Here is a 26,582-nt window from a genome sequence, read left to right as displayed (position 1 = left end):
ACCAATAAGGAGCCTCCGGGCTCAACCAATAGGAAGCTCCAGCGCGAAGTCTTGAAACATTGTCATCAATCCCTGCGCTAGTAACAATGTATATAAGGTGCGGTTTTGGCCGCTTGTTTTTTAAGTCGCTACCTGCCTGTGAGCTGGTCACTTTAGATGTCCCTGATTCTTAAATAAAGAGCTGTTATCCTCTTCATCGGCCTCTAGCCTCTGATTTAACATATTCGAAAATAAAATAAGGCTTACTGCAACTTACAGTGAAGAGGGTAATGGAGTACAGCCTGGTTAGAAATTAATTTAAAACAGGATTTGAGAGTAGAGGAGGAATTGAAGTCCACAAGTCATAGAAGAGCCAACTTTGCCTAGCCCAGCTCTAGATACAAGGTAATTTTTGACTTATGACCACCGTTAAGCTCAGAACTTCCATTGCTAAGCAAAACAGTCACTAAGTGAGTCATCTTTGTTTTTATGATCTTTTTTGCTGTGGCCATTAAGTGAATCTGGCTTCCCTCATTGACTTAGCTTGTTGGAAGCTCATGGGAATGTCACAAATGGTAAACATGTACCTCTGGTTGTTGTAAATACATGCTTGTATTTGTAAATACATGTCGCTTGCCAAATGCCCCAGTGTTGGTAACCTGAGCACAGGACTGATCATAAGTCATTTGTTTCTCAGTGCTGTTATAAAATTTGAATAGTTGTTAAATGAATGGTTGTAAATTGAGGACTACCTCTAAAATAGAGAGGTTACACATTTTTTACCAAATTGTTTAAATGTTACTTTCACAGAAGATCTTGAAAGGGGGAGATATATATATATATGCCCCCCCCCCAATTTAAGCAACAGCACAAAATATAAAGATACTTTCTCTACCTGAAGTAAAAGTAAAGGTTAACTCCTCATCAGCTTTTCTCTCTCTTTTTTTGGTATATGAACAAAAGTACATTTGGCTTATAGTCATTGGACTATGAACCTGGGTGTGTCGTGTTCAAACATCAAAACAGAAGAAAGCTATTACATCTGTACACATTTACTGACTTTAATCTCTAACATGCCTTTTACTGTGAGCTACTTTTAAAAAACTGTTACACTGAGCCACATTTATCTGGCTTTAATCTTAACAATATTTATTTATGATCGGCTACTTCAATACATCCCATATGTTGTAAGCAGAAATGTCAATAACTGATGGAGGCCAGGCTGAACGTAGACCCACAATGCAATGCAAAGATTGCTTTTGTTATGAGGACCCGGGAGGTTGTGAAATAACTGGTATCATTGAGGGGCCCTAGGAGAACAGACTGTACTTAGTAGAAAGTAACATGATGCATCATACCAAGAATGCCGTAGTGTTTCCGGGTTGCAGTTCTGAGGAAACAGAATGGAGTTAACACATTGCTTAGTAGGAAGTAATCCAGGCACATCAACCAAATAAAGCAGACATATGCAGAATGAGACCGTTAGTCCTATATTGCCTGTTGACTGTGGGAGAGGAAAATCCAATTTGATATAAGAATGTTGAGGAATAATTACCACCAAGTTGTTTTGTCTCCTAACAACCACATACATAGATTTTCTCCATGATATACAGTATTAAGACTAGCCATAGTTAATTATAATTGGCCAGTTCATACAAACACTAAGAAAACATTAAAGATTAAATTCTGTCAAAAGATCTTGAGGTACTCATATCCAATGACCTAAGTGCCAGAGCCCACTGTAACAATATTGTCAAAAAAGACATTAAGAGTTATTAATCTAATCTTGCGTAGCTTCTTCTCTGGCATTACACTACTAACCACAGCATACAAAACATTTGCTAGACCAATTCTTGAATACAGCTCACCTGTCTGGAACCTGCATTGCATATCAGATATCAATACAATCGAGAGTCCAAAAATATTGATCTGACCTACATGTAGTTCATAAAACCATCTACCACATTGTCATATCTGCCAATGATTTCTTCAGCTTCAAACATAACAATACACAAGCACATAATAGATACAAATTTAATATAAACCTGGGCTTCCACAGGTTCTGACTAGTTCTAGAAAACTGGGAGCAGAAATTTTGAGTAGTTGGGAGAACTGGTAAATACCACCTCTGACTGGCCCCATCCCCATCTATTCACTGCCTCTCAAATCCTAGCTGATTGGGAGGAAATGGGGATTTCAGTAATCTTCCCTTGGAGTGAGGAGGGAATGGAGATTTTACAGTATCCTTCCCCTGCCATGCCCACAGAACCAGTAGTAAAAAAAATGGAATCCCACCACTGCTACAAATGGACCGATGCAAAGACCTCCCAAATTCCAACTGTGTGAAGATGCACATCCTGCGTGCTGATTGGTTGATCAAACTTCCTTTTCTGTGCTTTGCTGTGCCCCGTGGCCGGAACATTAAAATTTGCAGCCTTAACACTGCAACAGCTATACAACTGTCTATGAGTGACACATGCATACTGTATGTTCTCCCTGTGCAAAGCCAGACAAATCTCTCTACTCTGAATTGTAAAGCCATGGACTTTAGCCATAAGGTCCAGTCTTAACTACATTACTCAGAATATAATTACAGCTTAATGTTTATCATCTCATTATAAAATTGGTGAGATTTTTTTTTTTTTTTAGCAATGGCTTGGTGGGGGGAAAGGTTTGCTAAAAGGAAGATCAGATAGATCTTGTAATTCTGTATTATCCTTATTTCAACTGATAAGAACTCATTTGAATTTCTACAATGCAGTTTTGAACTTTCTTGTAAAATCAATCATCCTGAGTGGGCATTTCATTATAAACATGTTTTTACTAAGCTGGTATCTAAGCGTTAAGAGCACTGTTTGTTTTTAGTAAAAGTATTCAAAATGGAAAGCTCAATAATACAGGGTTGTTTTTTTTAAAAAAATGGAAAGCTATGCTATGGCCTAGGTCGAGAGTTGTCATATAGACATGTTTTATCAATAGATTAATTTCATACTCTACAAAATTCCAGTTGAACTCTTTCTTAATATATAAAGACATACACGTTGAAATTGTTTTTTAAGTTTATTTTTTATGTCTCATACAAATACACACACAATCTCTTAACCATTAAGAAACATTTACCTTATCTTTTCTAAAACTGATACATAAAATACCATTCCATACCCTTCCTTATTCCACAACACCCCCCTTCTGTCCTTTCCCCTTCTCCCTTCTATTCTTCTTTTCCACTTTCTTTCCTCTTTCCCTACTTCCCCTTCACTTTCCCCACTCCTCTCCTCTACTTACCTTCCAGCCCTCTCTCCTATTCTTATACCCCCTCCCTTTCTTCCTCTCCTTTTCCCTTTCTTCTTTCCGCTCTTTTCTCCTCTCCTTTATCCTTTTACTCCACTCTCCATTCCCTCCTTTCGTTGTTGTGTTTACTTGTTTTCAACTCAGTATAGTTTTAGGATGGCCTTCGAGCAACGTCAGTTGTCTATTTACATATATCTCCAATTCTTTTTGTTTTGATAGTTACATATTTCATCAACATATTTATCTAATAACACTTTTATTTCCCCCTTCATTCACCAGTGTCGTCTCAGTTTCTATTCCCTTTTTGTCTTTTCTCTCATTTACTCTTTATCCTATCCAATTTATTAATCTCTATTCTTTTATTCATATTCCTTTTCTAACCATTCATAAAATTGTTTCATGTCTTCAAATACACCGATTCCTCCTTTTCTTTTATTTGTAATATTAAATGTTGACTTTATTTTGGAGTACATTTATTTTATTCTTAATATAACAGCACCAAATAGTGTTAAATTTTAAATTCAATTTGGCTATATCCAAAATTACATGAACATACAACAGAAAGTTATAATTTGATACAATCAAGAGAAAACAATTATTGTAAAATATTGTTTAATAAAAATACAAGGATGTCAAAGCTTAAGACTTTTATATTAGGATGACATTAGTATACTATCTAAATGTCATTTTTTAGTATTTTTGACCTGCAAACTAATTATAAATGACATTAAATTAAGGTAATGTCATTAGCCTGTTTTGTTTTAGTTTATTAAAAACTTTGCTTCTTTTTTAATGACAGTTGTCTAACATTACAGGTTACATAAAGGCAAGTTCTTACTGCCTATAATAACATTTCCAATTGTAAGTAGCAATAATCATGTAATAAATTCTATTTTTTAATATCTACTTTTCAGTGTTAAAGACCTTTACAGAATAGTTTATTGCTATAAAGTTTAAATGTTGAAACAAATATGTGAACATATTTGGTGCTGTTGATGTGTTGGCACAACACACCAACAGCACAAAAATTAAAATAGCAGACACACATGCATATTCACCCTGGCTCTGGGCCTGTTGGAAAATTCAGGTGTTCCTGAAAAATAAAGGTGTTCCAAAAGTCTGCAGGCTTGGGGCCAATGGACTGAGGTTAGGAGATGGTGTTGTAATTTTTGAGGACAGAAACAGTGACACTCTAGGCACTGCTTGTTGATGTGAAACTCTGTCCATTATTTTCCCTAATCTTATAAGCTATAAAGTAGAATGTGTTCAATAAAAAGCGTTTCAGTTGAATACCAGGTAAATAGCAAAGATATATAAAGCTATGGCATATATTGGGTTGTCACAGATGTTGACAGTAATTTGCTGATTTGGATTCTTTTTTTAATGTTACCAGTATCAGAATACAGTCCCAATTTCAAGTCCAGTCATTATGTTTTCACAAAATATTTCGCAATGTTTTCCTCATCTACCGGTAATTTGATGTCAGTCACTTTGTCCATGGAAACCATGAGACATCTGATTTACAATGCATTAGCAATTATACTGGTTTCATCATATGGATCATAAACAGAGCTAAAAATTCAATTCAATTCAATACAAAAAGTTAGTAGCAAGGAAGAATCTTAATGTACTTTATTATTACTACACTCTTGGGCTGAATTATGAAATAAATGAAAAAAAATGTTTTAAGAATAAATCTAAACAAATTTGGATATAGATGTAGTGTCTTGATGTGATTAAGTATGCATTATATATAAAATGATATCTTTGCTTGCCTTTGCTTGTTCGTATTCCATTTACCTGTTACATACAAGGGTTATCCGGAAAATAAGGTTACAAGATTGTTTTTAAAAATACAAAGAATGAATATATTTTAATAAAAGTTACATAAATTGTAGCATAGCTATTACATTATTTTTCCACATAATCACCATTCAGTTCAATACATTTTGTCATATGTGGGATGAGTTTTCTGATGCCTGTATCATAGAAGTCTCCCGTTGCCTTTTTCAACCAGTTCGTCACTTCGATTTTCACCTCGTCATTGTCAGAAAAGTGTTTTCCACTAAGATGCTCCTTCAATTTAGTGAATAGATGATAGTCACTGGGTGCGAGATCGGGGCTGAGAGAGGGGTATGTTAGAACATCCCAACCAAATGAAGTCAACAACTCTTGTGTTTCATGAGCAGTGTGCGGACTCGCAGTATCATGAAGGAGACAGACTCCCGCCATCAGCATTCCATTACGTTTGTTTTGGATGGCTCTGTGAAGTTTCTTCATGGTCTCACAATATCTTGCAGAATTGATTGTTTCACCTCTTTCCAAAAAATCAACGAGCAGAACCCCTTTTCTATCCCAAAACACTGACGCCATGATTTTTCTCGACGATTGCTGATTTTTGAATTTTTTGGCTGAAGGAGAATGGGTATGGTGCCACTGCATTGATTGATGTTTGCTCTCTGGATTATGGTGATAAATCCAAATTTCATCTCCTGTCACTATACAGTTGAGAAAAGCCTCACCTTCAATCTCAAAATGGTCAAGAAATTCTCGGGCGGCATTGACTCTATCAATTCGGTGTGAGTCAGTAAGCATCTTGGGCACCCATCGCACCCACAACTTGCGATATTTCAGTCGATCAGTTACGATTTCATGAACAACAGTTCGTGAAATGTTTGGACAAAGTTCATGCAGGTCATCAATTGTTGAACAGCAATCAGAGAGAAGATTTTCTTCAATTTTCTGCACTATGTCATCAGTCACAACAGATGGACGGCCACTTCTATCTTCATCGTGAATTTCCGTCCTTCCGAAATTGAAATTCCGTACCCATTTTGTCACATGCTGTCTTGACATTACGTCCTGTCCATAAATTGAAATGATTTCGCGATGAATCGCAGCAGCGTTCATGCCCTTAGCATTCAGGTAGCGTATTACAGCGCGCACTTCACATTTGGCGGGAAACGGAATAGGGACGCTCATCTCTAACCTTCACCACGCCAGTTGATGATCTACTGACCACTGGCACTGCTCGTTTGTTTCTGCTGGTTTCCCGCTACACGATAGTAATACCAACTTTCCCCGTAAACATTCCCCGCAAAAGCTACGTGCCTTGTAACCTTACTTTCTGGAATATCCTCGTAACATTCCTGTTAATGAGAGAAGAGAAATAAATTTGTGGTTTCTTAAACTCACATCATTTAGTTTTTTCCCTTGTTACACTATTAACTGTCAGGAATAATTGCTGAAATATTTTAGGCCCCAGATTTGGCTGTCCAATATCAGAATATGTGTTAATTGGAGATGTTGCTATTTGTTGGCATAGCGGCTGCCTATTGTGTGGCGTTAATTAGGTCAGATTCTTCAGAGGTGGTGTCTATGCAAATTCTTTCCCACAATTCCGTTTATTAAAAGAGCTTAAACTTCTGTTTATTAAAAGAATGGCAAAACCCAGTAACTGGCAAAAGAAAGGGAGAAATAGACCATAATCTTACATTAAAAATCTGTCTAAATTAATTTAAATGAGTTAATCAAAAATTTGAAATAATTGAAACACACTTTTATTATAAAAGGTGCACTATGACCCGCTGAAGTGCATATCTATTCAATCTGATGTTCAAGTGCTAATTTAATGGCATTGATGTTTAGATCCTTATTTTGTTTTTGAGCCAAATAGTCTTCCCAACAAAGGGTGTATGTTCAGACATGAGGGTCATTCTATAACATACTCTGAGATTTAAGGTTTAATTTATAATGTTGAGCCAATGTTATGATTTTTGTTAGTTCGATCATCTGACTAGTATTTTGGACTGATTTCATTGTTAATAATTTACAGTCACCAAAATGTTCTCCTGAGTTGTTGAGGTGATGATGATGTTTTGGCAATGATTTTATTAATAAATTACAGACCTTTTCAATTGGAATGGGTGTACAGCTTGTTCCATGATGCTCTGCACTGCAATCTTAAAGCCTTGTTTCCACTAAAGAAAAAGCTTAGAAAGAGACCCCAAGCAATGAAACATAAAAGGATTTGAAATTATTTTGGAATAATAGTATTCCAAAATAGTATTAGTCAGTAATTCTTAAATTTATTTTTTTGCCAAGGCTCTTTCCCATTTTTAATCATTACAGAGGCTCCCAAAAGAGCTTTGTTTTTACATGGGTTATATTTTCAACATTTACTTTTATGTAAAATTAAAATTCACACATTCACTACTATTGGTCAAGACGATTTGAAGGGATTTTAGTATGGTTTATTGTTTTTCAGAATAGACTGGTGAATTTTGATTTTGGGGGCCCGAGGTGATTTTATTGTATGTATTATTTACTGTTTTAAGCCGCCCTGAGCCCCATTGGGATTGGAAGTCAAATTAATTAAATTAAATTAATGAAATTAATTAAATTTCGGAAGACTCCCTGGAGTTATAGGACCACTATTTAAGAAACACCGCTGCGAGTACAGGTAATCCTCGACCTACAATTCATTTAGTGACAGTTCATGCGATCAAAATTGAGATGCTTGGCAACCGGGTCATCCTGACCGTTGCTGCGTCCCAACCTCCCCTTTTGTGTCACCTTGGGACAAGCAAAGTCAACGGGGAGGCTAGATTCACTGAATAATCCCGGTTACCGGCTTCTTCTCAGCCGCAGTGATTCATTCAACAATGGCGGCAAAGAAACGGTGAGGGGGGGGGAACTCAACACCGGGAAACGTTGGGCTCAACCGAGATCGTAAGTCGAGGACTACCTGCAATCCTTACGCGCGGAGGAGGGAATGTCCGTTGAAGCCTCCGGGCTGTTTTCAACTTCCTGGGAAGCCGCCGAATTCAGTTCCTCCTCTCCCGTAAAGACTGAACCCTAAACGTCGCAAAGCACAATACCGACAAAGAAAGGCTTCCGCCTCGAGGCCTGGGTCGAGCCCCCGAGGCCAAGCCGGCCTCCAACGAAAGGCCTCTCCGCGCTCATGCTGCTTAGCGCCTCCTAGCGAAGGCCTTGTTCGGCGGCGGGGGCGCCTCGCTTCTTTTCCCCGGGTGCCGCCGCCACCGCCTCCTGGGCGGGCCCCGGATCCGCCTCCAGTTGCCCGCTGAAAGGAATATGGTGGCCGCTTCCTCCCTCCTAAGCAGCAGCGGCGGTGGCGGCTCAGGCTCTCTTTGAAGGGGGCCGGGAAGTTGGGAGCGTCGGGAGTCAGCCCAGGCCGCGGGGCGTCTCTGAGCCGAGGGAGTCCGGTATTTGGCCGACGCCGCCACCACAGGTGCGTCGCGAGAAGGAGGTTGGAAGAGCTGACAGGAGGTGCCTTTGGCTTCCCGGGTGGCTGCCTTCGCTCCCCCCCCCTCCCCGTCTCCCTCTGCTTTTCCTTTTCTTCCCCCGCGCCTCAGGTTTGGGGAGAGAAGACGGGCTTCAGCAAAGAGCGGGAAATGCCCGCTTGTGCAGGCGGAACGCCGCTCTCTTTTTCGAGCAAGTACGCACTTGGCCGCCTGTTTCTTCCTTCGCTACTCACCCTCACCCCCACCCCCCGCTCCTATCTCGCCTCGCCTTGTCCTCCCTCCGCCTTGAGCGCTGGGATGCAGGAGATCACGTTGAGCGAGCGCGAAGGGAGCGTGTGGGGCTGCCTCGCCGGGCTGCCCTGAAGGTGTTCGGACAGGGCCGCTTGGAGAAGAGCGGGGATTATGTATGTATGTATGTATGTATGTATGTATGTATGTATGTATGCATGCATGCATGTATGTATGTATGTATTGCTTGCAACCGAGCAGCCCTTGAAAAGCAAAGGGGCATCCGGTGGCAGCTGTTTTGTACTGTTTCGTGCAGAATGTGGAGGGGAGAAAGAGATTGTCCCCTTCTTTCCTCTCGTGAATAACATTTGCCTCCCACCTTTTTACCTGCTCAGAATTGCCTGGAGGTCACCTTCGGGTTAATTAGGGTCAGGTGGGGGTTGCTGCTCCCAGTGCGCTGCGCACACAGCCGTGGGTCTCTGCTGCGTGCACGTGCATCCCGGCGAGATTTTGCTTCTGCGCATGCACAGGAAGCAAAGTCTCATGAGGGGATTTATGCGTGCATGAGATTTTGGCGTTGGGATTTTTTTTGCTTCTGTGCATGCGCAGGAAGCAAAGTCTCAGGGGATTTGTGCGTGCATGAGATTTTGGCGTTGGGATTTTTTTTTGCTCCTGTGCATGCGCAGAAGCAAAGTCTCTCTGGGATGCACGCAAGTGCGCGCCAGAGACCTAAAGCTGCGCGCACAGCTCCATTTTTACTACCGGTGTGGCGTCCTCATCCATACCAGTAGGAACCAGATTTCTTTATTTTATTTTAATTTTTATTTATTTATTTATTTATTTATTGTATTTATATGCCACTCATTCCAAAATGGACTCAGAGCAGCTAACAAGAGACATAAAAAAAGTTGGTTAGGGTTAAGAAAAGAAGCCTGGAGAAAGGCCTGCGCCTCCTTCCTTGATTATTGGTTTGAATTGATGCGACCACGAAGGGTTCAGAGGAACAGGCAAACTTTGGGTTGAAACTAGATTGGATATATTGTGGTTCTCACACATTGTAGAAACCCAGCAGTGAGTCTCGCACACCAGGCTGGGGGGAATCAAGAGGGCAGGCAGAGCTCCGGTTCGGTTGTTGCTTCTGAATCAATCCAGCTAAAGGCCCATTTATTTTGTGGTTCATTAGTGTCCTTGGCTGATGCTGTGAGTGAAAAGTTGAGTTTGACATTTATTTATTTATTTAATTCTATTTCTATGCCGCCCAACTCCCTAAGGACCCAGGGCTGCTCACATCAAAATAAATATGGTTCAATATAAAAAACTACAATTTAAAATAATTGCAACCATCCATACATTCATGGGCCAACTTCGCTAGTAGCCCCCTTCAGGTCAAAGGTCCGAGGCTTGTCGGAAAAGCCAGGTTTTTACGGCTTTCCAGAAGGCCAATAAGGAGGGGGCATTGTGGATTTCAGGAGGCAGCTGATTTCAGAGAGTTGGGGCAACCACAGAGAAGGTTCTCCCCTGCGGACCCGCCAACTGGCGCTATTTAACTGATATGACCCAAAGACGACCAACCCTGTGGGATCTAACTGGCCGCTGGGAGGTATGTGGCAGAAGGCAGTCTTGAAGATGCTCAAAGAGTCCTGTGAACTCTTATAGAGAAAATCATCCATCGGTGTATGTACATGTGTTGTGTTTGTGATGTAAGCTACAGGTTTTGTGCCTGTTTATGTGGAAGTGGGTGCTGTATAACTTAGACTTGCTTCTGGGTTAGGTGCGTGTAAAATTTGATTGTTTTGAAGAATGGCTTATGTGCTAAGTGGTTATGTGCTAAGGATGGCCTCTTGATTCTATGTAATCTATTCATTACTTTTGCATAGCTTTGGGGCAGATAATAGCCAAACTACCATATACTGGACTTTCATATGGTCAACATATGGCCGTGAAAACCAGGCTTTGAGGCTGTTGAGCAATATGATAACATTTAGATCCACCCAAAAGGATATGAATGATTTTTAATTTTGTGGTTTTTTAACTGTTTTTTACTGTTTTTATATTATCAGTATTGTACGCCATCCAGAGACCAGAAGGAGTTGGGCAGCCTATAAATTTAATAAATTAAACAAACAAACAAACAGATTTCCCAAAAATAGTTGAATAAAGGCTTTTTTAAAATTAGAAAATCATTTATTGCTTAATCTGAAATGCTGATATAATTCCTGTTTAAAGCATAAGTCTTTCATTTTCTCCTTAATGCTACTTCCTCAGAAGGTCCTGGTTTCCTTAATGCCCAGTAGAGGAAGAATTAGTTATTACCTCCCCCCCCCCTCAAGTGCTAGCATTAAAGATACCAATATCTGGAATTGACTTAAAATTGTTGTCTCTTTTTATCTTATCAGCAGTTTTGACTTCCCTGTTCCTCTTTTTGATTCATTTGAATTCCACAGTAATAAGATTTTGTGGAAGAAATCTTAAGTCCTGTTTCTAAGAAACAGAAAAATAAGCCAGTTAGTATGAAATATGATGTATCTCTTGGGTCACCTAACATGTTAACAGTTTAACAAATGTAATCAAAGTTGTATAAATAGTCCTCAGGAATATTGCTTTACATTTATCCTTAATGCATAGAGTATCTGATTCAAGTGTCATGCTAATCTACTGTAGATAAATACTGCAGTTAATTGGTTAATGCAATTTGCTAAACAAAACTGGCAAATTGTATTTTGACTTAGAATACATGAGCTATAGTTTGCTTACTGATCCTTTTGAACCAAGTTGGTTATATTGAGTCTATTTATTTTCAGTATAATTCAGTGATGAGGTGTTAGATAACAAGGGAATGAACATATTGCAATTGAACAATACAACTGCATTGCATTGAATTGCAATAAAATTGTTGCCTTTTTTCCTATAATGCTTGATGTTTTCTATGAAAATGTTTGCTTTTAGCTAAATCTGCCTTTTTCTTCTACATGTAACTTTGAAATGATTTTGCTTTTGTTGTTGAAATAAACCAATCATAAACATTATATGGAAAAATATTTTGGTAGGTGTTTAGTTGTGCATAGATGTAACTTGTTATTTTAGATATCCAAGATTATTTTCCAAGCTGATTCTATTCCATTGATATATTGCTAGATGTGTTAATAATGATTGTGTTAATCATGTTAATGTTAATAGTGATATTTTTAAGCTTTAATATCAGGGCAGTACATACATACATTTTGAATTTTGTTACTGAATGGCCTCTGTATGATTCTTTCTAGTCCACCAAATATTATTCAAAATGAGCTTTAAAAATGTTTCTCACAACTACATTTTAAAAGAAATTAAGCAAGGCTACATCAGAGGTAAGCAATGGAGACCCAAAAGTAAACATTTATTTTTTTTATGCTTATAAATTAAAAAAAAATCAGATTACAGCATTCTCTTGTGGTATTTCAAGCTAAAGATCTTGCAAAATCTTGGGGGCAAAGGACTCTAAAATCTAACATTAATAATACATTACTTTGAAATAATGTAAGAATTCAAATTTTCCTCAGTAATTGCACTGTATTTTTTAAGATTTCTATTATGAGTTGCCATTAAAATACAAGGAAAGACATAATAAAGATGTAGTTTAAGAATATAATTGAAGTTTGTAATTACAAAATACAGAATTGATCACGCAGAATAATGCACATAACTATGGGGTTTCACCTTCATTCTTGAAGAATCCCTGAATGACCTTGGGGCAGTCACTCTCTCTTAAAATTATTGTTATGAGAAACAATAAGAGGAGAAAATAGTAGCCTTACTAACTTTATTTCTGAATGAAAGATAAGATACCAATCTAATAAACAAGGTAGTTTCTTTCACTAATTGGATTGGTATTGTTCTGTTAAAAAGAAAAAAAGAATTGCTGCCACCATATAATTTATTATTAAATTTCTCTATGACCTGATCTCAGGAATTCCATTCCCCAATATCTGTATAGCCCAAACTCTGCTGTCTTCCAAGAGTACTTTAGAGACCTAGCTCTCCCACAGGCACTGGGTTGACATGTTATGTGAAATAGGAGGAAGGTTATGCTATGTGAAATACTGTAAGTTCAGTGTCTTGCCATCCAAAGATTTGTAAAAATAATAAAGCTTGGGGAGAAATAATGCATAGGTAGTTTAATTATTATGTTTGTCAACATCATTTTTACTATCTTTTAATTGATTATATTGTTTATTTTTAACTTGCTATAAACTGTCCAAAGCTATAAGTGTAAATGGGTGACTTTGTAATTGCCATCATAAATATAAATTCAAAAATATTATTAATCTATTAATAAGAGTTATGCTGGTGAATTCCTGATGGTATGGACCTATATCCTCCCTCCCTCCAAATGATCTGGGCGTCTTGCTGCCTAAACCTCTGAGCAACTTCTATTACCAGTAACATGTATTACAGGCCACTAAAGCTGGCTGTAGATCTGCAGGTCAGTGGTTCAAATCTCACCACCGGCTCAAGGTTGACTCAGCCTTCCATCCTTCCGAGGTGGGTAAAATGAGGACTCGGATTGTGGGGGCAATATGCTGGCTCTGTTAAAAAGTGCTATTGCTAACATGTTGTAAGCCGCCCTGAGCCTAAGGAGAAGGGTGGCATAAAAAAAAATCAAACAAACAAACAAACAAATAAATAAATATCGCATAGTATCAACATCTACTTATAGTGTCACTCAATAGGATTAGGCTAATGGACAACATCCCCAAATACATTTTGGAGCAGCCATGTTTCTACAATTACTTGTAGAACAGGGAGAGGTCAGTCTAGTTCCGGAGAATAGCTGTTCAGCAGAAAAAAAGTCATAACTGAGAAGGCTAGACTGTGGTGTCAATGTAAATGGCACACTTTCCTTGGATTCTTAAGCTTTTTCCTTCAGACAGATGTAGAACCTAAAAGGGCTTTAAAATTAGCACAGTGCAGCTCATATAGTCCTTGGAGAGGGGCCGCATACAAATCCAATAAATAAATAAAATACAGCAATATGTTACACAGACAAGCCTAGGAATAGCAATAGCACTTGGACTTATATACCACTTTACAGTGTTTTACAGCCGTCTCTAAGAGGTTTACAGGGTCACCATATTGCCCCCAACAATTTTACCCACCAAACTGGCAGGCTGTGAGCCGGATGCGTCATGTGCAGGCCACATCCACCCCAGCTCCATGAATGGGGAAAAAGTTGCAAAATGTCATGTGGCGGGCAACGTGATGCAGCGAATTCGACACCTCCTTTTTGATTTTGGATAAAGGTATTTAATTGGCTGTCTTCAAATTAATGATGACATGAGGCCATGCTGTCATTTTACTTTTTCTAATGGCTTCATATAGTTATTAAACAGGAGGGTAGAAGGCAAAATACCCTATATTACAGCAATTGAGAATTTGGCCCTTACCTATACCTCCCAGCTGGAATCAGTAAAGAGATAAAATACTGTAACACACTATTGCCCTGTGCTCCCAATCTACACTCTCAATCTGTATCAATAGCAAGATTAATGGTATCAGGGCTGCCAAGAAATCCAGTCATACATCCTGGTCCTGTAATCTATTACCAGATAATCAGTGTGGTTTATTGAACTAATATGTGGGGGTAGGGGGGAGACATAGTTTTCTTGTCTGTCATTAACCCTGTTACTTTTCCTCCATGTATCTTACTCTGTCCTATAAGCCAACCCTGTAGTCATGTAAGTTACATAGAATTTGAATTTAAAATTTAAAAATGCAATATAATATTAAATTGTGTCAGAATAGACGATGCACGTGTGAGCCCAAAAAACTATATTCTACTAGTTAAATATTGTTAGTTGATTAGAGCTTGCCCTGCTGTAATTCTTGTTAAAACCTGTAATTGGAATATTGCTGAAAGTAGCCAGTTCTGTGTATGTTGTTGTTGTTTTATTGACATATTTTATGATCTACCACTTTGCTGCAATTTAAGCAGTTGTAATGTTTAGTTTGGCATTTGCCAATGACATATCTTGCAGTCTGCTTTTTATTTTCCTTTCCTTTCGAGACCTACCTGAAAAGGATATTTGCACAATGATCTCAGCTCTTCTTTGTTAACTCTGCATAGGAAAAAGGATTGTGTCATCCATTGCTCTGATTAGTATACTGTAATACAGTACTGAAACAACATGGTATTCAAAATTGTGAGAACATATTCAATCGTGCTATCTAACCTTGCTTTAGTCTTGTCTGAACCATTTGTATTTGTGTGTATTTTATACACATGCAGACACACTGTTTGCTCTACAATCCATTAAGTTGAGAACTTTGTTGAATAAATTCCTTCTGCAATTAATATATTATATTATACTATATTATATTACAAATATGCATTTGCTAAACTTGAAATTTAGTTTCAACACTCATGGAGCTAACATTTGAGTACCAAGGTATTGGGCAGCATAGAAGCCTAATTAATTAATTAAAATAAATAATTTTGTAGAAACGATAGATTTTTAATAGTTTGTAATTATGGCAAGAGAAATAATATTTTAGTATTAGTAGAAAAGACAGTTTAGTGATTTTCCCCCTTAACATGATGTCCTTTATATAAGATTAAAAATTCTACAATGATTACTGAAATTACCCAACATCTGTACAAAAAGCCAGATTGGGAAATGCTGCTTAGGACAGTAACATTTAATATAATGTCCTGTTCCTCCTCTGTTCTTTCTTTTTTTAAGAACATGTAGACTTGTGTACACATTTAGGTTATAAAATCATGTGAACAGTTGAGAAAGTACAGTACTGTACATGTCTGGATTTCTTTAGTAAGGCAGTTTGTAAGTCAGAGTTGATATTATTTGCCTTTATCTTTGTATTACTATGAACTTTTGCATTTAAAAAATAGTGTTTTACCCTATTATTTATTTTATTCTATTGAAAATGCCAGTAAGTGGCATGCTTTGAAAAAATATTTCATATATATCCCATATCTTTGAAAATGTTATGAATCAAATCTATTTAATATTTATCTAGCATTATTTGTAAATATTTCTAAAATAAACCTAGAATGTAACACATAAGCTATGGGCTATTCAGTTATATTTTGGATGATAGATAACTGATTTTGATACTATCGCTATTTTTTATTAAAAATTTAATGGAATTATTCCTCAAAGGTTGGAGCAAATATTAAAACAACATCTACTAATTAAAGAACTTCCAATATCTCTCACAATCAGAAAATTCATGATTATTCCGAATTTGGATCTCTCTCTCTCTGTAGTTTTCATCGTCTGGTTCTTGTATTATCCTTAGATACTATGGAAAATAAACCCACGACCTCTATCTTATGATATGCCTTCATGTATTGGAAGGCTGCAATCATCATTCCTCCTTTTAGCTTTCTATTCTTTAGTCAAACGTGCTAAAGTTGCACAAACCACTCTTTGTGGAATTCAATTACCGTATTTTTCGCTCTATAAGACGCACCTGCTGATAAGACGCACCTAGATTTTAGAGGAGGAAAATAGAAAAAAAATATTTTGAGCCAAAAAGGGGAGAGGAAGAGAGGAAGGAGTGAAAGAAGGGAGTAAGGGAGGAAAGAAGGGAGGAAGGAAAAGGAAAGCAAGAAATAGAGGGAGGAAAGGAAGGAAGGAAAGAAAGAAAGGGGGAAGGGACAGGAACAGAGGAAGGAAGCAAGGAAACTTATGAAAGGGGAGAGTAAGAGAGGAAGGACTGAAGGGAGGGAGGGAGGGAAGAAGGTAGGAAGGAGAAAGAAAAGAAGAAATAGAGGAAGGGAAGGTAAAAGAGAGAAAGAAAAAGAGCAAGAAAGAGAGAAAGAAAGAAAATGAAAGAGAAATAAAAATAGAGAGGGGGAATGAAAGAAATGGAAGGAGGGAAGGAAGGAGAGAAAGCAAGAGAAAGAAAGAAAGCAAGAGAAAGAAAAAAGAATGAAAGAGCAAGAGAGCAAGAGAGAAAAAGAAAGAGAGAAAGAAAGAAAGGCAACTTCAAAGAAAGGCTCACTGAGCATCTCTCACTCTCTCTCTCTTTCTATCCCTCTTTCTTTCTCTTCCTTTCTCTCCTCTTCCTTTATCTCCTCTCTCTCCCTCCCTCTCTTTCTCTCCCCCCTCTCTCCCCCTTTCCCTCTCTCTCTCTCTCCCTCTCTTGCTATCTCTCCCCCCTCTCCCTCTCTCTTTCTCTCCCCCCTCTCCCCCCTTTCCCTCTCTCTCTCCCCCTCTTTCTCTCTCTTCTTCTCACTTTCTCTCTCTTGTTTTCTTTCTGTCTCTTTTGCTTTCTCTCTCTCTCACTCTTTCTCTCTTTTTTTCTTTCTCACGCTCTTTCTTTCTCTTGTTCTCTCTCTCTTGCTATCTCTTTCTCTCCCCCCCCTTTCTCTCACTCTCTCTTTCTCACTTTCTCTCTATCTTGCTGTCTGTTGCTCTCACTCACTCTCGTTCTCTCTCCGTTCTTCTCAGCGGTGACGCGCGCATGCCCTGCCCGCCTCACCTTTGCCGAGAGCACTTTCGTCCCGGGCTCCCAGCAAGGGGGTTGCAGGAGAGGCGGGGCCGGCGAAGGTGATATTCAATGTCGGGGGCGCTCGGGTGGTTGCGCGCGCTCCCTATCTCCCTGCTAGCCCACTCGGAATATTCAAAATAAGAAAAACCTTTGCCGGCAAAGGCTTTTCTTATTTTGAATATTCCGAGTGAGCTAGCAGGGAGATAGGGAGGGCGCGCAACCGCCCGTGCGCCCCCGACATTGAAGACCTCCGCTGAGAAAAACCTTTGTCGGCATTTCCTCTCGGCGTCAAGGAGGCGCAGCGGCGGGCGGAGAGAGGGAAGGGGGGGCAGCGGCGTCCCTCCTGGCCTTGGCGGGCCGCCCGACCCTCCCCACCTCCTGCAAATGCAGCGGGCGGTGGGGGGAGAGCGAGGACCCGGTTCTGGCGGGCGCGGGGCTTGGCTGGCTGGCTGGCGGGGGGAGTGCCGCTGGTGGTGTGGAGGGAGACCCTCCTCCGGGAGGGAGGGGGCCAGGCAGCAGCTAGCCAGCCAGCCGGCGGGATGGCGCTTCCGAGTTCGCAGCCCTCCCCCCCCTCCCTGCCTGCATCTTCGCTCCATAAGACGGGGCTGATTTTTCTTCCTACTTTGGGAGGAAAAAAACTGCGTCTTATGGAGCGAAAAATACGGTATCACTTGCTTACCATCTCCATTGCTTTTCTTTGCATTCTTTCCAGTTTTTATTTTGTGGCAACCAGAATTGGACATTGGACATGGTATTCCAGTTGCATTCAAACCACAGCAATTATCAGCTCCTATGACCAGCCATTAAAAATGATCCTCACTGGGTAAAAGTAAAGACTCAAAAATACTTTATTGGATATTGATAATAGAGACTTTGATACACCCAAGTAGAATAGACTGGAATAATATTCTGAGATACAACAATATTTTGTTACAGACAGATAAATTGAAATCGGCAATAGAACTAAACAATCAGGGTATAAAAATGGATTGGTATTTGAGGATGCAATTACAAGCAAAATTTGAAAAGGATAGTAAAGCAGAAGGAATTAATTTGGAAAAAACAAAATTAGATTAAATATTAATAGGAACAGAAGAAAAGTTAATAGAGAAATAGTATAACTATTTGCTGTCTCTTGAATAAGAATTTGAACAAGTGAAAGAGACAATGATAAAATGGATGAAACATATAGGACATCCAACAGACATGAATATGTGGCAGCAACTATGGGAAAGGAATTACAAAATGACAATGGCAACAGCATTTAAAGGAAATACGTACAAGATGTTTTATAGATGGTATATGTCTCCAGAGAGATTAACAAAAATGTTTAAGAATAAATCGATGAAGTGTTGGAAATGTAATCATACATTTTGATCCTTTTATGATATGTGGCGAACTTGCATGAAAGCCAAAAATTATTGGACAGAGGTTCAAATATGGGTTGAAAAGATTTTAAAACAAAGTATTGATTTAAAACCTCAAATATTTTTATTAGGCATATTGCCAGAAAAATTCAATAAAGAAGAAATATACTTAATTGTTCGCATAGTAACTGCCACTAGAATTGTATACAAACAAGATTGGAAGTTGAATAGAATACCAGCAGAATGAGAAGTATTAAGGAAGATAATGAACTGTGTGGAAATGAATATGAAAATTAAAGATAAAGAAGACTCGGAATTTTATAAACTCTGGGGGAAGTTTTATGACTGGGTTAAAAAAGAAAATATAGTTAACGTAAACATAATATAAAAGAGATAATATGAGAAATATGATTGAGATAACCTGGATGACAAAAAGAAAAAAGGAGGCAGCATTAGATAAATATGTAATATATACCGAAAATTAAACTAGAATAGATTGGAAATAGAAACTAAGATTTAAGAATATGATTATTAGAATTGAAAAGTGAGAAAAATTGCTTCATCTATCGTTCATTAAATTAAAATTAGTTATTGAAGTTATATTTTGTTCCCTTTTAGACAGACTAAATAATTGGAAATTTGATATGTGATTTAGGATATTTTGCTATTTTTATGTAAGAGATTTCACAAACATATGGTTGCTTATTGAAGATACATGTGTTGTTATATATGTACAGTATGTGTTTTTAAGGCGGAGAAAAATAAAAAAAGCTTTTTATTTTATTTTAAGTGTGATATGATAGTATTTGCGGCAGTTCCAATTTCAGTGGTTTAGTGAACTCTGTGTGGCACTAACTGTGATATCACATGATCGCTACTTGCAACTTCTGCCTGTTTCCTCATTGACTTTGCAGCAGTGGAGAGTCAAATGGCAATCACATGACCACAGTGCTCTGTGAATGTTGTACCAATGACAATGTTGGAAAAAAAAGTCCAGGTCCTTTTCCAAGCCGGGAAAAAGGCACTGGAGACAAAATGGAGGCTGGAGACTGATTGGAAAGATTGTTTAATGATAAAGCACAACCACCATCCAGGTGTGATGATGGGTAGCTGACCACATAGTGTGGAAAGTGATGTGTTTTTATACCTTCTCTTGAGCTTTCCGCTTCAGCGTCCTGTTTCTGTGTAAGATTCTATTGGCTGTTGTCAGACTCCGATGGCATCAAGTGGGGTCATAGTTGGCTCTGTAGATTGACTGAGAAGTTTGAAGTTTCTGAGGGTATGCAATGTCCTTGGAAGTGTCAGGATTCCAAGTAGCATCCTCAACGAAAGAAGACTTTGAGGCTAGGCATTCCTCAAAGTTCCATTTTATTAGAGATGTCATATTGGCACATCTGGGAAAATCCGAATCTAAAAGCTTCCAGGTCTTAATCTCTTATGTCTTAATCTCTTCACCCTGGAGCTGAAGATCTTTTGTTTTGTAGATAGGCTGCCCCAATTTTTCTTAGTGGGCACAAAATATCTGCTGTTTCTGTCTCCCTTAAGATTTTTAAATTTCTCTTTTAGGGGAAATATTTTACCCTGCCTTTTAAAATATTTTTTAATATTTCCCTTCTGGGTGAGAGGTGGGCGCTAACTTTCCTGACCCTGGAAGTGCTGTTGCTGTAATGGCTATGAGAACCAAACCATGGCTATGAGAACCAACCATGGCTATGAGAACCAAACTAATTGTAAATCTCGTTCTGCACCATTGTAACTTTGAAGGTTACTAAACATTGATTGCTAAACAAGCTTATCCATATGCAGGAGGTCATCGACATATAACAGTTCATTTAGTGACTATTAAAAGTTTCAGTGGCACTGAAAAAAGGGATGTATGTCCATTTTTCACACTTTATTACTGTTGCAGCATTCCTGTGGTCCCATGATTTATACTTGGATGCTTGACAAATGGTTTATATTTAGGATAGTTGCAGTGTCCCAGGATCATGTGATCCCTCTTTGCAACCTTCTAACAAACAAAAGGAGAACCAGATTTACTTAACATTTGTGTTACTAATTTAACCAAATTACTGAATTAACAACTTCAGAGACAAATATGGCGAGGAAAGTTGTAAAATGGGACAAAACTCACTTAACAACTTTCTCACCTAGTAACATAAATTTTGGACTCAATTGTGGCTGTAAGTTGACAACTACCTGTATCTGCACTGATGCAACACCAAACTCTAATGGTACTTCTGAAATGTTTGGACTATTTTTTGCAATTCCAGAATTTGAAGAATGGTTCAAAGAGAGTTCTTATGTTGTAGTCTATATAATGTAAGACAACATTGTTTTCCTCTTAATATCCAAATGGAGAAGATTAGCCCAGTTATTTAATTGTAAAGAAGGTATTGGATGCTGTACGTTTATATGAATTCCTTTGCCTTTTAATATCCCCAAAATGCAAAAAAATGTCCAAAAATCACAATGCCACCCAATCCAGAATATTTAAGGGGAATATGTGAATCATCAGTCACCAATCTAAAGAAAGCATTCTGTTGGTAGGAATGGAAAATCTTGAGGCTATTGGTAAAAATTTAAATAGCCCATTCTTCAGAGCTTTTTCTCCTTAAGCTTGGGAGAGGTAGTTGCGGCAGTAAGGGAGTTGTTAACAAGCTTTTAAAATAACATTTTAAATATGTAACTTATTTGTCTCTTTTTTGTAAATTAGAAGAATGCTGTTATTAAAAATGACTTTTCTGCTACCAAACAAATTTCTTGTATTCTGTCTTTAAAATATGGTAATTTTCTCTGCTGCTCTTCACTGAAATTATATTAATTGCCGACTATTGTGTTCTTCCAGTTTGGCTTCAGACCCTGGAGAAGAAATTAGAACATATATTTTTCTGGCTAAATTAATGTTTAAAGTAATTTGTAAATTATGACATTTTCTTACATGCAATCGCATATTCGAGGGGTGTCAAACTCGATTTCACTGAGGGCGGCATTAGGGTTGTGTTTGACCTTGGATGGCAGGGTGGGCCACTCATGTTAGGGATGCCCATGGGGGGCAGAGTGCTCTGCCAGTGAAAACAGAGTTGGGGACGGCATGTGGCCGTCACAAGCTGCATTTTTGGTGGCAGAAGGCTGCAGGAAGCCATTGCAGCCAAAAATGGAGCTCACTCACATTAATAATTTAATAATAATAATTTATTGGATTTGTATGCCGCCCCTCTCGTAGACTCCAGAGCTCTGTTTCCACTGTCAGAGGTATTGGTGGCTGGTTCTTCATTGTTTTCAGGGTGGCCCCATAGGCCAGATCTAACTATCCCATGGGCCAGATCCAGCCAGCGGGCTTTGAGTTTGACACCCTTGATATAGGTGCATCAGAAATGTTTCAGCAGTTTCTACTCTTATTCCTAGTCCAATAATTCTCATATTGGCACAATGGAATAGTTAATGGACAATAACAAATAAATTACAGATAGTTCTTAAAACAGTTCATTTAGTGACCAAAGTTACCAACAGCACTGGAAGAAGTGACTTCTGACTGTTATTCACACTTACAACTTTTTCAGCATTTGCATGGTCACATGATCAGAATTCAAATTCTGGGCAACTGATTCATATTTATGATGGTTGCAGTGTCCCAGTGTCACTGCGTCCTTCTGAAAGGAAAGTCAGTGAGCTCAATTGAGGACTTGGAAATGCTTCTCTGAAACTAAAATATTACAGGCAGAGCTGTTGACCAAATGTGTTTACTTTCTTCCAGTTAATTGCTTTGGCCTCTCTTGCTTTCATTTAGGCTCTGGGGAATAACAGTTTTGCATTTGCATTTCTGATGTAGAAGTGCAGCAGAATTAGTTGTTCTTTATTTAAGCATTCTATATATTTGAGCAAATTCAAAGTGTTGGTTATCACCTATAAAGCCCTTCATGGCACCGGACCAGGGTATCTACGAGACCGCCTTCTGCCACACGAATCCCAGGGACCAGTTAGGTCCCACAGAGTGGGCCTTCTCTGGGGCCCGTCAACAAAACAATGTCGTTTGGCGGGTCCCAGGGAAAGAGCCTTCTCTGTGGCGGCCCCGGCCCTCTGGAACCAACTCCCCCCGGAGATTAGAATTGCCCCCACCTTCCTTGCCTTTCGTAAACTCCTTAAAACCTACCTCTGTCGTCAAGCGTGGGGGAACTGAGACATCTCCCTCTGCCTATGTAGTTTATTTTTATTTATTTATTTATTTATTGGATTTGTATGCCGCCCCTCTCCAGTTCTAGTGCATGATATGACTGTATGTATGTTTTTTATATTGGGGTTCCTTGCTTTTAGATTTTTAAATGTATAATTGTTATCTTAGATTTTAATTATTAGATTTGTCAGTATATATTGTTTTTGTCACAGTTGTGAGCCGCCCCGAGTCTGCGGAGAGGGGCGGTATACAAATCTAATAAATAATAATAATAATAATAATAATAATAATAATAATAATAATAAAAAATTTCTTTTAGTCAGGTAATATGGTAAAATTGTGGACACATAGAAATATAGGGGAAAGAGTGTGTATTTGGGTATTGGGTAGAACAGAGTAACTGTTATTCGAGGGCAGGGGTGAAATCCAGCAGGTTCTGACCGGTTCTTAAGAACCAGCAGCGGAAATTTTGAGTAGTCCGGAGAACCGGTAGCAGAACTGGCAAATACCACTTCTGGCTGACCCCAGAGCGGGCTGGAAATGGAGATTTTGCAATATCCTTCCCCCAAGAATGGGGAAGGAATGGAGATTTTGCAGTATCCTTCCCCTACCACTCCCACCAAGCGACACCACGCCTACCAAGCCACACCCACATAACTGGTATTAAAAAAATTGGATTTCACTGCTGCTCTAGGGAACATTTAAAGTTAAAAAAATTATATAATTTCTTTTAAGGAAAAATGAGTGCTATAGATTTTATTAATGGCAGTTGCTAATGTATTTTTTTTTAATGTGAAAAACTTCCTGTTCCTTGGAGGCTGGGAAATGAATAGGAAAACAGGCGGATGAATTGATGAAACAGATTATTTCATAGCCATCATGAACAAATGGGACTTCGCTTGAAGGAAATGAGAGCAGACTGAAGCCAAACAAAACAAGAACCAAGTCAGGTGATAGTGTAGGAGTCAGCTTTGTCTTTGTTTTTGCTTTGCAAGGTAGACTTTTCAGATTAATCAGGTTATTCCGTAGTGACTTGTTTTGCAACTTTTAAAGAATTATATAGACCAATTTACAGTATAATGTCAACATCTCAAAATAATCTAGCTCAAATGTCAAGTATTGTGACCTATGTGACTGTTAAGAGTCAACAGTGTTTTGACATAATCAGAAACTGGCAGTCATGTAAATAAGGGTTGTTAAGCTTACAGAATTTAATGAGTTTTAGAACAATAAGTAATTAAAGCCATTATTGATTTATGTAGGTCTCAGAGTTAAAAGTGTACTTGGAACCCTTTTTGTTATTATAAATGGTAATTTAAAAAAGATATGGTAATATTTTGAATAAATTATATGGTAAGTTATACTCTAACAAAGAAACTTGGTATCTTATTTTAGCATCTTAAAATTGCTTCTTTGGTAATTTACTTATACCTGTTTGTTATAGTTACTGCCAGGTACTTTGAGCAAACATATTCAAGAGCATATAACTGAAGAAGTATATTTTCTTTCATTATATAGCTCTGGAAATTTTTAAAACTAATTAAACGAGGCAGTGTGATTTCTCTACGTTTAGAATATTGGGTATTATTCAGAGTGCTTTACTTCAGAAAGCATACACAGCAGGAAAACTCTCAGAAAAGGACAATTATTTTTTTCCCCATTTCATTCATGACCAGCAGAAAGAAAAATAAAATACAATACAGTATATATATATATACTGTATGTATGTATGTATGTGTGTGTGTGTGTGTCTGTGTGTATATATATATATATATATAACATGTTTTTTCTGAATATGAAAATTATAGACTGTATATAATACAACTTGATATTAGATTATTAACATTAAGTCAGTAAAACTAAGCCTGTTATTTAAATTCATAAAAAATATAAAATATAGAAACATAGAAGACTGACGGCAGAAAAAGACCTCATGGTCCAATCTATCTTAGGATGGATATATGTTTATCTCAGACATGTTTAAATTCAGTTACTGTGGATTTACCAACCACGTCTGCTGGAAGTTTGTTCCAAGGATCTACTACTCTTTCAGTAAAATAATATTTTCTCATGTTGCTTTTGATCTTTCCCCCAACTAACTTCAAATTGTGTCCCCTTGTTCTTATGTTAACTTTTCTATTAAAAACACTTCCCTACTGAACCTTATTTAACCCTTTAGCATATTTAAATATTTCCATCATGTCTCCCCTTTTCCTATATGGGAAATCTTATAATTATGATTTCCCAGTAATGCAATGAATTAGCAGACTAAATGTAGCTATTGCTGTCTGGTCAGTCTACAATCCTGATGATCATCATCTTTATTCTTGCAAACAATTAAACCATTACTCCTTTTTAGATTCTGAGGCCCTAAATGAGACCAGTTTGATCAGACAACAGGTACTCCAGATAAAATAGTCTGGTTGCCCCAGGCTATTTTTTAGTACTGTTATTTACAAATATAAATACAGTAGCCTTATAAAAGGGGCAGTGTTAAGAAAAACACTAGTGGTAGTGTCAATATTACCTATTTGCTTAATAATTGAGTATTAAGTTGATCAACTATTATATTGTTAGGAATCTTCTTTCTTTTGTATTGCTTTTTGTACTGTGGTAAATCTTCAGTAGGGATTAGTGATTAGATCTGGACTAGTTATGGGGTTAGATCTTATTAGGGTTAGGTCTTATCTTTTTGCCAATGAGTAATCTGAACTGAACAAGATTTGCAGTAGACTATCCCAGTGCCCCCCCCCCCCAAAAAAAATCTTTTGGCACCAGGGACTGGTTAGTTATGTGGAGAGAGGTTTTTTAGTGGACCGGAAGGGGCATGGTTTTATGTGCTGCTTGCATACAATGGATAGGCCTTCACTTGTAGGTGCAGCCCAGTTTCTGGCATTCTGTGGACCAGTGCAAGACCACGGGCCAGGAGTTTGTGATCCCTGGCCTAACCTATTTTTGAATGTATGGAATATTACATTGCTTAACATTGTTTGTAACAGCAACAAACTTTAATGTAGCTTCACTAGAACAAATCCATCCGAAACCCATTCTATTGTGACAAGCAATTAAAATGATTACAAGTTGGGAACAGTTTTAAGTGGAAAAAATACAACATTAGATACTGCTTCATAGGAAAGAAAATGTAATCAATGGATTGAGATATGATAGGGATTTATATATACTGCTCAAAAAAATAAAGGTTATGGTTTGTAGGAAATTAGCATATACCCCCCCCCCCTACAAGAATGAAATATTCTGGGAAATACACTGCTCAAAAAAATAAAGGGAACACTTAAACAACACAATATAACTCCAAGTAAATCAAACTTCTGTGAAATCAAACTGTCCACTTAGGAAACAACACTGATTGACAATCAATTTCACATGTTGTCAGCACATTCAACTTTGTACAGAACAAAGTATTCAATGAGAATACAGTATTTCATTCATTCAGATCTAGGATGTGTTCTTTGAGTGTTCCTTTTATTTATTTTTTTGAGCAGTGTAGTTATATGTTATGTAGAGAAAGAGGAAGGGGTAAATGTCTTTCTCCATTCAGCATCAGATTCCAAGTCGCCCAAGGAAGCTGAATTGGGAGATATTCAGGACAGCAAGAATTGTTTCATTTAGTATAAATTGAAATTGTGAAAGTATTATTTTAATATATACTAGTGGCAAGGAATTTAAAATTGGATGTAATAAACTGCTGGAGGGTGTAGAAGATTATCAGAACAGAACAAAATAACAGAGTTGGAAGGGATGTTAGAGATCTTCTAGCTTAACATT

The 26,582-nt window shown here is 38.0% G+C and overlaps 1 protein-coding gene across 6 annotated transcripts in view; it reads left to right on the top strand.

Moving 5' to 3' along the window:
• Positions 1-8,431: 8,431 nt before the first annotated feature.
• Positions 8,432-26,582, top strand: part of DENND4C (DENN domain containing 4C) — an 88,292-nt gene continuing 70,141 nt past the window's right edge. For 3 of the 6 annotated variants that reach the window (XM_070742511.1, XM_070742513.1, XM_070742508.1), the window contains exon 1: positions 8,432-8,521. The gene's annotated coding sequence lies outside the window, so the exon portion shown is untranslated. Of the gene's footprint in view, positions 8,522-8,805; positions 8,943-26,582 lie in introns of those variants that run through there. The other 3 variants (XM_070742512.1, XM_070742509.1, XM_070742510.1) reach the window with 3 other exon arrangements.

The sequence above is a fragment of the Erythrolamprus reginae genome, chromosome 2 (assembly GCF_031021105.1).
Source record: "Erythrolamprus reginae isolate rEryReg1 chromosome 2, rEryReg1.hap1, whole genome shotgun sequence".
Lineage (NCBI taxonomy): Eukaryota > Metazoa > Chordata > Lepidosauria > Squamata > Dipsadidae > Erythrolamprus > Erythrolamprus reginae.
This window is presented reverse-complemented; position numbering and strand designations above follow the sequence as displayed.